The sequence below is a fragment of the Magallana gigas genome, chromosome 1 (genome assembly GCF_963853765.1).
Source record: "Magallana gigas chromosome 1, xbMagGiga1.1, whole genome shotgun sequence".
NCBI lineage: Eukaryota > Metazoa > Mollusca > Bivalvia > Ostreida > Ostreidae > Magallana > Magallana gigas.
The window spans coordinates 3,713,669-3,726,849 of record NC_088853.1 but is presented as its reverse complement, the minus strand read 5'-3'; the positions used below and the strand labels follow the sequence as shown (position 1 = coordinate 3,726,849).

At 38.5% G+C, this 13,181-nt stretch overlaps 1 pseudogene across 1 annotated transcript in view; it reads left to right on the top strand.

Annotated features, from left to right (window-relative positions):
• LOC117687302 (talin-2-like) overlaps window positions 1–13,181 on the top strand; it is a 42,767-nt pseudogene that overhangs the window by 12,747 nt on the left and 16,839 nt on the right. The window contains exons 16-32 of the transcript XR_010712718.1: window positions 2,298–2,459; window positions 2,608–2,748; window positions 3,021–3,202; window positions 3,571–3,703; window positions 4,014–4,115; window positions 4,296–4,466; window positions 4,823–4,972; window positions 5,223–5,444; window positions 5,809–6,122; window positions 6,469–6,652; window positions 6,777–6,902; window positions 9,486–9,602; window positions 9,988–10,174; window positions 10,305–10,409; window positions 10,713–10,818; window positions 11,668–11,688; window positions 12,684–12,719. The product of XR_010712718.1 is annotated as a talin-2-like (transcript). The remainder of the gene's footprint in view (window positions 1–2,297; window positions 2,460–2,607; window positions 2,749–3,020; window positions 3,203–3,570; window positions 3,704–4,013; window positions 4,116–4,295; window positions 4,467–4,822; window positions 4,973–5,222; window positions 5,445–5,808; window positions 6,123–6,468; window positions 6,653–6,776; window positions 6,903–9,485; window positions 9,603–9,987; window positions 10,175–10,304; window positions 10,410–10,712; window positions 10,819–11,667; window positions 11,689–12,683; window positions 12,720–13,181) is intronic.

Sequence of the window (13,181 nt, the reverse complement as noted above, 5' to 3'; positions counted from 1 at the left end):
TTTATTGATTGAGCATATTTTTAAGAAAGTTAAGAAAGATTTGTTGTAGCATTAATTTATTACATGGCTAATATTGTATTTGCAACATTTTTTGTTTAAACAGCTTCTATTGTTTGATAGAAAGAAGGTACAGTGTGTAACAATGTCTGGGTCATTCCAACTCGTATACAACTTTAAATATCTCCATAATTATTCATGTTGTCAGATTTTTTATGATCAACTTCATTCTCTTTAATTAAACATATTTATATTTCAAATTACCATTGTATTAAAAATATTCAACATACAAGAACACAATTTTCTATGATCTTAGAAAAATCTTACTCACTTTTATGTTTGAGCTTTAGAGATACTTTGGTTCATTCATATTCATGAGTTGTATTTTTCTTTCATACACAGAGATTTAAATATTCATTATATTAGGTACATGCATATTTATGTATTTTTTCTCTTTTGTATCACACGCTTTTCAGAGGCGGTCTCTGCATGATGTAAGATATCACGACGTAATTGTATACTTCCCAGAATTCTGTAAACTTCCTGTCCATATAACACGTAGAATCATTATACTGTTGTGTAAGCTTCTCTGTAGAGAGTTCGTCTGTATGACTGGTAGCCATGGTAACACATTTCTTGTTGTTAAAGAGGAGCTTCATTGTGAAAATTAAATCATTTTCTGTTACATTTTTCATCAGACATCTTGACAAGGGGATCGATTAAAATGTTATACTGTTGCTTAGTAACAGTTACCATGGTACTGTGTGTATCACCGTAGGAACTGTGTATCTATCATATGAACTTTGTATATCTGTAGTGATTGTATAGACTCGGCGAGATTGAACTCGCTAGAACTTGATTATCTCAACCTCTGCAATTAGGGTACATCAGTAGGTTAAACGTGCCTCAACTGCAGGCAATTTCTATTTTACTTTTATACAGACTGAATTAGATTTTCTTTGTAGCTGGCAGTTGTCTCAACCTCAAAAGGTTAGACTTGCCAGGACTCGGGGATATTGACCATATTAACTAGTTAGTAGGGATTTCTTTTCTAGTGATAAATGTTAGTGTATATAGTCCTCAGTCTACACCTCAGTAGTGTTCTAAAGGACGTAGATAGTCTGGCGCCACATCTGTCTTATTGTTTCCATGGAACCCATAGAGCAGCAAAGTTTATTACGTTCATTGTCACTGTTATATAGTGTAGAGCAACAATTCAATAGTCTCTGTTCGTGGTCACTGTTATATAGTGTAGAGCAACAATTCAATGGTCTCTGTTCATGGTCTCTGTTATATAGTGTAGAGCAACAATTCAATAGTCTCTGTTCATGGTCTCTGTTATGTAGTGTAGAGCAACAATTCAATAGTCTCTGTTCATGGTCTCTGTTATATAGTGTAGAGCAACAATTCAGTAGCCTCTGTTCATGGTCTCTGTTATATAGTGTAGAGCAACAATTCTATAGTCTCTGTTCATGGTCTCTGTTATATAGTGTAGAGCAACAATTCAAAAGTCTCTGTTCATGGTCTCTGACCACCATGTTAAAGCATTCATTGAGTGTCATGGGATTGTAATTACAATTATAGACTCTCCAGTTGTAGGCTGTTAAGAGTTTGTAATGTATATATGATATTAATAGATACAGGGCTCAATATAGTGGTATGACGTCACACAGAATCTAGATACATCACAGACGATATAATTAAAACGTCCTCACGTATCATGATAGAAGTTTAGACAAGATTGTTCAATAGTTCACACTGTGTATCGTTGAGAAGATTGAAATTCACTCCGTATCACCTGTATCTTACATGTTACTGTGTATCATATATCATATATATCATAGAATCGCGAACAGCGCTAAGTGGGGGTTGCTATTTACTTTACTAACATGTATTGCTGGAGAAAGCGTATCAGAGTTAACAGAATTGTATCATGTATCAAGAAATATCAGAGTTAACTTGTTCTACAGTATACCAGGAAAAACAGATATATGTGTGTATATCTCTATGTTAAAAGTTTGTGAGGTATCAGGCTATGTATCATATATATACAAGCATCATTTTGTGTGCTACGTGAAAAAATACTTTGATGAATGGAGGAGATTATCTACTTTAATTTCATACCTTTGCCAAGATCTAAAATCAGTTTTGTATTAAGAATTAATATTTAACTAACAATTTTACATCATACACAGAGTGAACTTGTAATGACTTTGCTTTGATTAACTTGTAATTATTTCTAACCTTGTCACCAGGATGTGTTTTGTTTAGAGATGATTTAGAGTTTTCTCCCCTTGTAGGTGTTGTCAGCAGCAACAGTGGTTGCTAAGCACACGTCAGCCCTGTGTAACGCCTGTCGCCTGGCCTCCAGCAAGACCTCCAATCCTGTCGCTAAGCGACACTTTGTACAGAGTGCCAAGGACGTTGCCAACAGCACAGCCAACCTGGTCAAGGCCATCAAGGTGAGTGTCAAGGTCAAATGTCAAGATCTTAAGTGTACATTTCTATTTGTGATAATTTGTGTTTGGTTAGATTGTATGAAATTTCTTATGGGTTTTGTACCTTAAGTCTCCCAAAGATTTAAATGATATTACATACATCATTATTCAGGCGCTGGACCAGGATTTCACCGAGGAGAACCGCCAGCGATGTGCGGAGGCCGCCAAACCACTGACAGATGCAGTGGATGAACTCACCACATTTGCCTCCTCTCCCGAGTTTGCCAGCATGCCAGCCAAGATCAGCCCAGAGGTAATTACAGTAAATGAAAAGCTATCGATAAATACAGGTAGTAAGACAGCTAGCGATATATAGCAGATAGCTACTAAGCTAGCTACATAAAGCAGACAGTTAGCAAGTTAAAGCACCCAACTAACAGGATTATGTTGTCCAGTAAAACCCCATATTAGAAATGTACTTGAATATGTTCATGGTGGGGTTTCATAATTCAAGGAAGTTTTATGCAGTTATTCCTAATTTTCTGGGACAAGACACACAGATGACTTATCTGTATATATATGTAGGCAAGGAAGGCCCAAGAGCCCATTGTGTCAGCAGGTAAGGCGATGATCGATGGAGCGTGTCACATGGTGACGGCCGCCAAACAGCTGGCTGTCAACCCGAAGGACCCGCCCACTTACCAACTGTACTCCAACCACTCCAAGAGTGTGTCCGAGGCCATCAAACGACTCGTGTCCTCCATCAAGTAAGTTTGTCCACCAGTAGTAAGTCTTTCCTTCATCAAGTAAGTGTATAGTGCAAGTCTTTATTATAATGCCAGCTCCTAACGTTGGTCAGCATTTCTAGATTTACAAAAGTGTTAGCTCTTCAATAGCCTGGTTCATTCCTAAGAGTGATTTTAAATTTTCGGACATGTATATTATAGTATTTTACTGTATTTCTCTGAAGCTTGATTTTAATTTGTTTGAGGTCCATTCCACTTTACATCTGTTATTTCTTGACACATATTATAGTATTTGACTGTATACTTCAAGGAATGTAAAAATCTTGAACTGAACATATATCCTGTAAAACATCAGGACCTGTTTGACTATATACATCTATATATTTCAGGGACTGTGCGCCGGGTCAGCGTGAGTGTGACGAGTCGATCGACAAACTGAACCGCTCCATCCGCGACCTGGACCAGGCCTCACTGGCCGCCATCAGTCAGAGTCTACAGCAACGGACCGAGAAATCCCTCAGGGTCAGTACTTATTCCACCCAAAACCACCTTTTCCCCATCCACCAATATGTCTCCATGTGTCCAGATTTGTAAATTATCAACCCCTCATTCCCAATATCTAGATATTTAAGTTTTCAAATTTTCCCTTTCATGTCTAGATTTTTAAGGTATCACCCCCTCCCTTGTTTCAACAGTTTAACAGATTTATTTGATAGTTCACCCCTTCCCCCCCCCCCCCCCCCCTTTATTAAGATTTTAAAGTAATCAAAATATGCTCAATTTTCAATATTCGTAAATAATCATTAATTATTACTGTTGAATGGTATTATAGGGATTCCAAGAACAGATGATTGGGAGTGCAAGAGAAATCCATGACCTTTGTTCCAAGGTCAAGGACTCAGCTAAAGCAGAGCCGGAGAATCTGGGTCACAGGGTCAGTATACAGAGCATCGGTTGTGATATTTAATACTTATTATGTGAGATCTGGGTCATTTTCTTCTCTGTGAAATTTGAATGATAATCCAAAATAATAATGGTCATTTTTTACATGCCTTTTGTTAGCACAATGTACACATAGGTAGGTAATAACTTTTGACACCTCCTGTATCTACAGGTGACAATGATGGCCAGCTACTTCGGCCCACTCTCGGACGGTGCTGTAGGCGCCGCCTCGCTGATCCAGAACTCCAAACAACAGACCCACATCCTGGACCTGACTAAGACCGTGGCCGAGTCGGCACTTCAGTTCATGTACTCCTGTAAGGAAGGGGGAGGCAACCCTAAGGTAGGTGTACCTAAAGATAGAAGGGGAAGTGTACCTTAAGGTAGAAGGGGGAGTGTACCTTAAGGAAGAAGGGGTAGTGAACCAAAGATAGCAGGTGGAGGCAACCCTAGGTAGGTGTACAGTAAGAGAGAAGAGGAATGAGCTTAAAGAAAAAAGGGGGAGTGTGTACCTTATAGAAGGAGAGTGTACCTTAAGATAGGAGGGGGAGGCAACCCAAAGATAAGATAGGGAGGTTAGAGTATCGTAAGATAAAAAGAGGAGGCATGTTTAAGTCTGGACTTCATAGCAAATCCTTACAATAGACAAGTGTGTGCACGGATCTTCTGTAGACTACAATATCTTGTTTTATGTTGTAGGCCCCTAAGCACACCCATGATAACATTGACACAGCAGCAGACAACACAATGGACGTCGTACAAGACCTGTTACAGTCTCTGGAGGAGGCCGCCTCACAGGCCGGCGTAGTCAACAGTATGATAGAGAAACTCACCAAATCAATCACTAAGGTAGGTACAATCTTTACATAAAGGACCTTCTTTCCTCCAAAATTTGCTCTGTTTAAAGTCCCCAATATTGTGTCGATAGTGGCACTGGAGGAAGAATTTGATCGACTTTAATTTTTTAAAATCATGAAATTTTAACAAACTTATGCCATTATGAACATTTTGGATACATATCGGTGTAACATAATAAGGTCTATCAAATAAAGGAGTCTGTGTTTACAATATTGACCCCCCTTTGTTTCTATGGTTACAGACGGACGAGCAGGTAATGGTGAGGGAGGGGATGTCCTTCGTGGAGTACCAGTCCAACATGGTCAGTCTGGCCAAGAAGATCGCCATGACGACGCAGGAGATGGTGGGCAAGGCGGGGGTGAACCCGGGCGACCTCGGGCGACTGGCCAATCAGCTGACACGAGACTACGATGTGCTGGCCAGTAACTCAGCAAATGCCGCCGCAACCTCCAACAGTCAGGATGTAAGTGGAGTCACGAGCCTGTTACAATGTCTAGTGATTCCTAGTTTATTGGTTTATCTGTTATTCTAAAAATGTTTTGTAAACAAAATTGGATGGATATTGTGTGCTCTGTGTACTGTTAAGTCAAGAATATGGTTATCTGCATGAAAAAGTGTTTATTTGGTTTTATTTTGTTTCAAACATTTTTCCTGTCTAACTGAATATTGAATTTTTAATGGGAAATTCCCTTGAAACCAAAGATGCTGGCTTTATAATCAATGTGATTGCTACCATAATATTTAACAGATCTCTGAGAAATCCATTATGTTGGGTCTGTAGATTTCCATTGATTTCATTGTTATATATTTTGTTGGTCTATCTGTAGATTGCGAATCGCATCCGTACGACGGTCCAAGACCTGGGTAAGAGCTGTGTGGAGCTGGTACAGGACGCCGGCAAAGTCCAGGGCGACCCACACGACACATACGCGAGACGCGACCTCCAGGACCATGCCCGCAGCGTCAGTGAGAAGGTGGCCTTTGTTCTAGCAGCATTACAGTCCGGGTCTCGCGGTACCCAGGCCTGTATCAATGCGGCAAGCGCGGTGAGCGGAATCATTGCTGATCTGGACACCACCATTATGTTTGCCACCGCCGGAACTCTGTGTACTGAGGGAGATGACAGTTTCGCCAGCCACAGGTAAATGGGACAAATAGTCCTCAATACCCCCACCCACTGACAAATAGTCCTCAATACCCCCACCCACTGACAAATAGTCCTCAATACCCCCACCCACTGACAAATAGTCCTCAATACCCCCACCCACTGATCCACTCCAACAGTAGTCTCATACTGTAGAATCATTAGATTTTGAGGTGGATCAATTTTCGTGGAGTTTGTGGGTACCTCTCATCCACTAATGAATAAGGGTGATAGAGTCATACTTCCTTTTGTAGGTATGAAATAACTCATGAAAGTAATGCATGGAAATTGTCCCCACAAAGTTTAATGATTCCACGATATTTATTTTTGTAACCACTTATAGAGAGGACATCCTGAAAACGGCGAAGGCTTTGGTAGAGGAGACCAAGAAGTTGGTACAGGGCGCCGCATCCGATCAGGAAACGCTCGCCGGGGCCGCTCAACAGGCCGTCAAAACCATCACCAAACTCGCAGATGTCGTCAAACTTGGTGCAGCCTCACTCGGATCTAACCAACCTGAGGCTCAGGTACGTGGCTTATAACTTGACATTGTAACGATGAAGTTGTTTAATCAATTAATTTGCCAGAGTGATCAAATTTTGTTAATTGCAACATTTCAAGAGGGAAATAACTGAGTAAGCTTGTTTTCAGGTGATGATAATTAACGCGGTGAAGGATGTGGCTTCCGCACTCTCCGATCTGATCAGCGCCACCAAGAACGCCTCCGGCAAAAACGTCTCCGATCCGGCAATGATGACCCTCAAAGAGTCTGCCAAGGTCAGTCAAAATTCAACATTATTTCTTGTTTTCATTTAACCTTGACCGAAGTTTTTTATGTTTATTATTTTTTATTTAAACTCAAAATTTGAGATTTTTGAAAACGTGCTTATAATTTTTATATAAATGCTCAAAATTTTGATTAGTGAATTACTGTAACATAAGGACTGAGCGTTGACCTTGTGTTAGAACTTTAACCTTGATGAGATGGTAGTGTTGTGGTGTAGTGATGTAATGCACTCTCTTCTTCTATGGAAAAACCTCTTCTGGCAATCAATTATTGGAGTAGCCCAGGTCTATGATTATAAACCTTTTCTGCTAATCATTATTTCAAACAATTCCAGGCACAGCTTAACTTTTTTTAGCAGTGACTTTTCAGTATTCAATGTGTAGATAAAGTTTTTTTTAAGTCAATTTTAAAAAGGTTTAAAAATTGAAAAGTTTTCTGAGCATAGATACTTTTTTTTTGTCTTAATTGGAAGAAATATATACAATATAATTTGACAAAGGCCGCCTAGGCGTTGATAGATAGAATTGTTAAGTTAACTGTTGTCTGATTTGTGGAGTCGTGTGATTTTACAGAAGACAGACTCCCTGATCGAGGGTTTGCCGGACGGGTATACTATCTATGTTTCCAGCATGTACTGAGTGCAGTTAAAATTTCGAGCCATCTGATTGGATGATATTTCTCTGTTCTAGTGTTGTTGACAATTTACAAAAACAAGAGCTGTTAATGAAACAATTAAAAAAAAAAAGAAAAATATTGAATGTTGTGATTAATGACTTTTTGTGAGAGCTTCTATCATTATAAATTGAATTTTTGAAATCCTGTAGAGGTTTGAGATTTAAGAAACAACAGATTGCATTTGAATTGGTGTTTCCATAGAAACCATCCCCCTGTTTCACACTGAACCATTGACCAGGCTACTAGTGACAACTGTGTTCATTTCTTCCTGCAAGTTACAGAAAATTTCTGCATGGGCATTAATTATTGCTAAAACATGTTCACCCCTTTCCTCCAATTTTTCTTTTACCTACTTGCACTGTACACTCAATCAGCAAATGACTACAAATTATTGTTGACACACTACCTTTTAACCGACTGGACATTGTAAATTTACCTGGTAGTTTAAAGTATAAGATTTTTTTGGAATGGAAAAAGCAGTAAAGCTATTGTCGAGTATTAGTTTTGCAATGCTTTCTTGATAGGAAGAAATGAGCACAGTTCGGTGTAACATGTTTGTGTTGCAGTAACAATGTTGTTCCAGCTCATAGCACTCCCTGTGGTGGTTATAGCCAGCACAGGGCTCCTATACATATCATGATTTGTCAGTGGAAACAGTAAGCTGCTTAGTATTTTAACTCAAGAATTTGAATTCAGTACAAATAATTATATGAGCTGCGGGGACTACCAAATCATTTTGCCTCTCAGACTCGGGGAACTTGACCATCGGCTTGATTCACTCGAAAAGAAAAACCTTTTGGTAATGTTATAAAATGGTGGTTATTTTGTAATTTTTGTACCATTTTAAACCTCAGGAAGAGAAAACCTCTTTATTTAACATTAAAAAAAAAGGATTTGGAGAATATCTAAAAATTTGGCTATAAAATAACTTGACAGTACATCTGACCATTTGGCCACCTTAAGTTTAGCTGAGAGGCAGGATGTTGGAGTTTGAGGCCTGTAGTATTAAACCTCCCTGCAAGCTTCTGTTGACAGCATGAGGCTGGGACATGCAGAGATCTCCAGACACCTGCATTGTGTCTCCCTGTTCATTCAGGCTTGTGATTTCATCTCAAACCAAGCATTGTTCAGACAAACAAACCTTGTTTCGTTGTGTTAGGCTAAGCTTTAAGGTACATTAACCTAATTAGAAAGACAATGCATTGTTCAGACAAGAAAATCTTGTTTCATTGTGTTAGGCTAAGCTTTAAGGTACATTGACCCATTTGATAAGAAAGACAACTCTTGCATGAACAATTCAAATGCTTTTCCTTTTAATAAGTCTGAAGAAAGAAAAACTCAAGTCTCAATGAATATTTTATTTAATTTGATAGTGTAATTGATGTCATAGGTAGGGCTGAGTAAGGATATCTCCATGTTGTGACCATTAATGTATTATGATCTATGTTAGATAGGGAAGCCTTGTATATCTTGTTATTATTTACATATCTTGCTTGACTCTGTATAACATGTCTGTGTTAATTAAAAATAATTGTTCAGAGAAACGTGTTTGATTTTGATCGAGGTGAAGGATGGTTATGACATTCAGAGATAAACAATATTGTAGAAGTTTGTGTTAATAGTCATCAAATAAAAACAGTATTACCAAGTCATATGTATCAAACACTTGAAAAAATCATTATTAGGTAAGTAAATATAATTGTTTTAAAAAGTTTTGTCTGACCTGCCTTATCAGAAATTTGTTTTTGTAGTTTAAAAAGATGAAAAAAAAGAAAATTAGCAAAAATCAGGATGTATGATAAGACAGTTGTTAATGAAAACAGTCACTTATCATTGAAAATGAGAGTATGTGTAAAACAACAGATGAAGTAAACTGTAAATATCAATCTCCCCTCCAGGTGATGGTGACCAACGTGACATCGTTACTGAAGACGGTGAAGACCGTGGAGGATGAAGCCGCGCGGGGAACTCGGGCCCTGGAGTCTACCATAGAGGCCATAGGACAGGAGGTTAAGGTAATACACTGAATATACACAGGTAACTACAGGTACAAATACAGGTAACTCAGGCCCTGGAGTCTACCATAGAGGCCATAGGACAAAAGGTTAAGGTAATACACTGATACACACAGGTAACTACAGGTACAAATACAGGTAGCTCGGGCCCTGGAGTCTACCATAGAGACTATAGGACAGGAGGTTAAGGTAATACACTGATACACAGGTAACTTCAGGTACAAATACAGGTAACTCAGGCCCTGGAGTCTACCATAGAGACCATAGGACAGGAGGTTAAGATTATCCAGGGGTAATCCGACTAAAGTCCAATGGTTTATTTCCCAATTTATGTTTTTTCTCCTTCATCAACAGACACTATACTGTTTGATGTTTTCTTTCATAGTCGTACGAGGCTTGGAACCTTGCCAGAGAAGAAAGCAACGGCAGAAGATCTGATCCGACTGACCAAACCTATCACCACGGCGACCGCCAAAGCAGTGGCTGCTGGGAACTCGGGTCGCCAAGAGGACGTCATCATCTGTGCCAACATGGGACGCAAGGCCATCTTTGATTTACTGGCAACATGCAGGGTATGTTATATTCTGCTAGAGATTCGAGTACAATGTAAAACATATAAGATCATTGTCCACAAATTTACATTTCCTTGAAACTGTATTTCCAAGAAATGTTAAGAATATTGATGTTTCTGTGTGTTGACAGGGCACAGCCTGCACTGCAGAGACAACAGAAGTCCGACAGAAGACGATAGCAGCCGGCAAGAACTGTGCTGTTGTCTACAAAGATCTACTGGAGCAGGTCAGCACGGTAAGTGTACAGAGCACAGTGTGCACAGACTCAGCACAATGTGGACAGTTAGCACAGTGTAAAAAATCAGCACAATGTGCACAGTTAGCACACAGTGTGCATAGAGTCAGTAATAGAATATTCAAAACACCAAGTTTATTGAAGCTGTTGATATGTGGGGAAGGATTGTTGTTATTGAAGCTGTTAATATGTGGGGAAGGATTGTTGTTATTGAAGCTGTTAATATGTGGGGAGGGATTGTTGTAGAAATATGGGGCCTGTGATTCTGTTATCTTACCACCTTGTTTCGCGGCCATTTTTCAGGTGGTCCAGAAACCTTCCCAGGAGGCCAAGCAGACACTGGCAGCACGTGCGCACCAAGTCGCGGTGTCCGTACAGGAAATCGTACACTGCTCTGAACTCATTAAAGGTATGTGACTGATAATTCCTGTCACAAGATTAGGGGTGTGATGTGTAGCCATTATACATGTAATAATTATAGCCCTGTGTCACTGTTACCATAACAACAGCCGACGCATCAACTTCATGATATTCTGCTCTGTTGTACCGTATTTATCTCATATATGCATAGCATTCAAATTTTATTATTTGTCAATTTTTGTAGATATATATTTTTTATTGAACTTTTTTTAAAGTAAAAACTATTAGTGATTGTTTTGATACATGTAAATATGAATTATGATATGCATGAGAGGAAAAGGTTTTAAGAATGTATAATTATTTTTTCACAATTTTAAAACAGATAACAATTTTTTTTGAAAGATTACAGATATGACAATTTGCAGCATTTTTAAAACTCAAGATATTGCATAATGTAGATATAAATGCAAAGCAGAAAAAAAATTGCATTAAATTCATAGGAAGTAAAATTACAGTAGTTAATGTTTATGGAAGTAACAAGATGTGAAATTTGTTGGAGTTTAATTTCAATGCAAAGTAAAATTCAAGAGCAACAATTTATTGGGAAGTTATATTTAAGAAGTTAAATTTATAGGAAGTAATCATTTTGGGAACAAAGCAAAGAATAGGAGCCAAAGATGGAGTCATTTAATGTCTGGGTTAGAAAATGTGTGGGTCAGTAATAGTATTCATGGACGATCCCCAAAGTGGGCTTGTGATTACTGATAATGCCCATACTGGGCTTGTGATTAATGATAACGCCCAAAGTGGGCTTGTGATTTCTTATAATGCCCATACTGGGCTTGTGATTATGGGCATGGTGCTGTGTAGATATATATCTGACTTCGTTTTTTTTTAGTGGGCCAACCCGCAGAAGGAGGTATTGAGCTTACAGTGTCATGTTTTGATTTTTTTTGGCTTCCCTTTTATTTTGGTGTATTTTGTCCAGATGTCTTTTGTATCAGAACAAAGAAACTTTAATTTTTATACAAAGACAGCACTATTTGGAAGCAACCAATCAGAATGGCTGTTAGGGTCTGTAACTGACCCGGATGACTGAATTACTGTGAATGTATTTCATGTTAAGGAGAAATGTCACTGCCTGCATATTTGAGACAAGGCTTATACTCTAGAGATATATTCTGTAAATAGACACTGTTGTAGTTTGGTTAGAGATATAAAGGTGAAATGATACGGACACAGATGAAGTCTGTTAACACTCACTTTCTTTTGTGATCTGACTGTACACCAGAGGCCTGTTCAACAGAGCGGGTGCTCGCGAGCGCTCGCCAAAATTCCCTATACCCGCAACACAAATTTTGGCGAGCGCTCGTGGGCGCTCTCTCTGCTGAACACGCCTCTGGTGAATTTCAACACCAAAGTTATTTTTGCCGAATGGCTTGAGAAAACATTTTTTCCTCTTTTGAAACATGAAAAATTAACACAGAGAAATTTAGTGTATTTAATGGATGTGGTCCATCTTAAATTTACTAACTCAAGGGGTTGGTTAATTGGGCAAAAATAACATGGGAATGAAAATAACCATTACACACCATTACAATATCTATACACTTATATGGAGTATTGGGAAAGAGAGAAACATATATTCAGAAGAATAGCAGTGTTGCATTTGGGCACAGAGATCTGATAATTGGATAGACATGTATTGGATTCAACAACTGTTACTCTTTGTTACCTGTATTTACCTGTATTTTACCTGTATTTACCTGTATTTTACCTGTATTGTCTCGTGTGCATGAGAAACGTGCTGCATTGTTTACCCCTCAGTCTTGTGTTTGGGGGGAAGGTCACTCCTACCTCCTTGTCAAACTTGTCCCTCCATAATTTGATGACACTTTGTTTTTTTCAAACTAGCGTCCAAAGAGATAAGATGGTCCCATATCGTGAAAGGTAACCATGGCAATCGCTGAAAACAAAAGAGGAATGCTTTCATTGTAGGATAGGAATAAAAATGCTGCATTAACAGTGAAATTAACACCTGAGATATTAGGTTAGAGAGTTTATGACCTACCATGATATGTGATGTGTGGATAAAGTTCTTTATCAAACATGTTGTGCTGGTTTCTTTTCTCTCGGAGCAAACACAAAAAGTTAGATAAAATTTAGCCTCCATTAAAAATTGTTTAAGTTTTATACAATGAAAAAAATCTTTTTTATTTTGGCTACTGGTAGTTGTCAAATTATTTTGATTGGCTGTTAGAAATTGTCCTATAAAGGGCTTTTATTTTGATTTGTTGTTCAAAACTGCCTTTTAATTTTGATTTAGAAGTTTTCCTGTTAATGCAGCAGTTTGTGTTTACAGTCCAATTCCCCCAAAATAGGCTCCAGACAATCACGTGACTAACAGTCTGG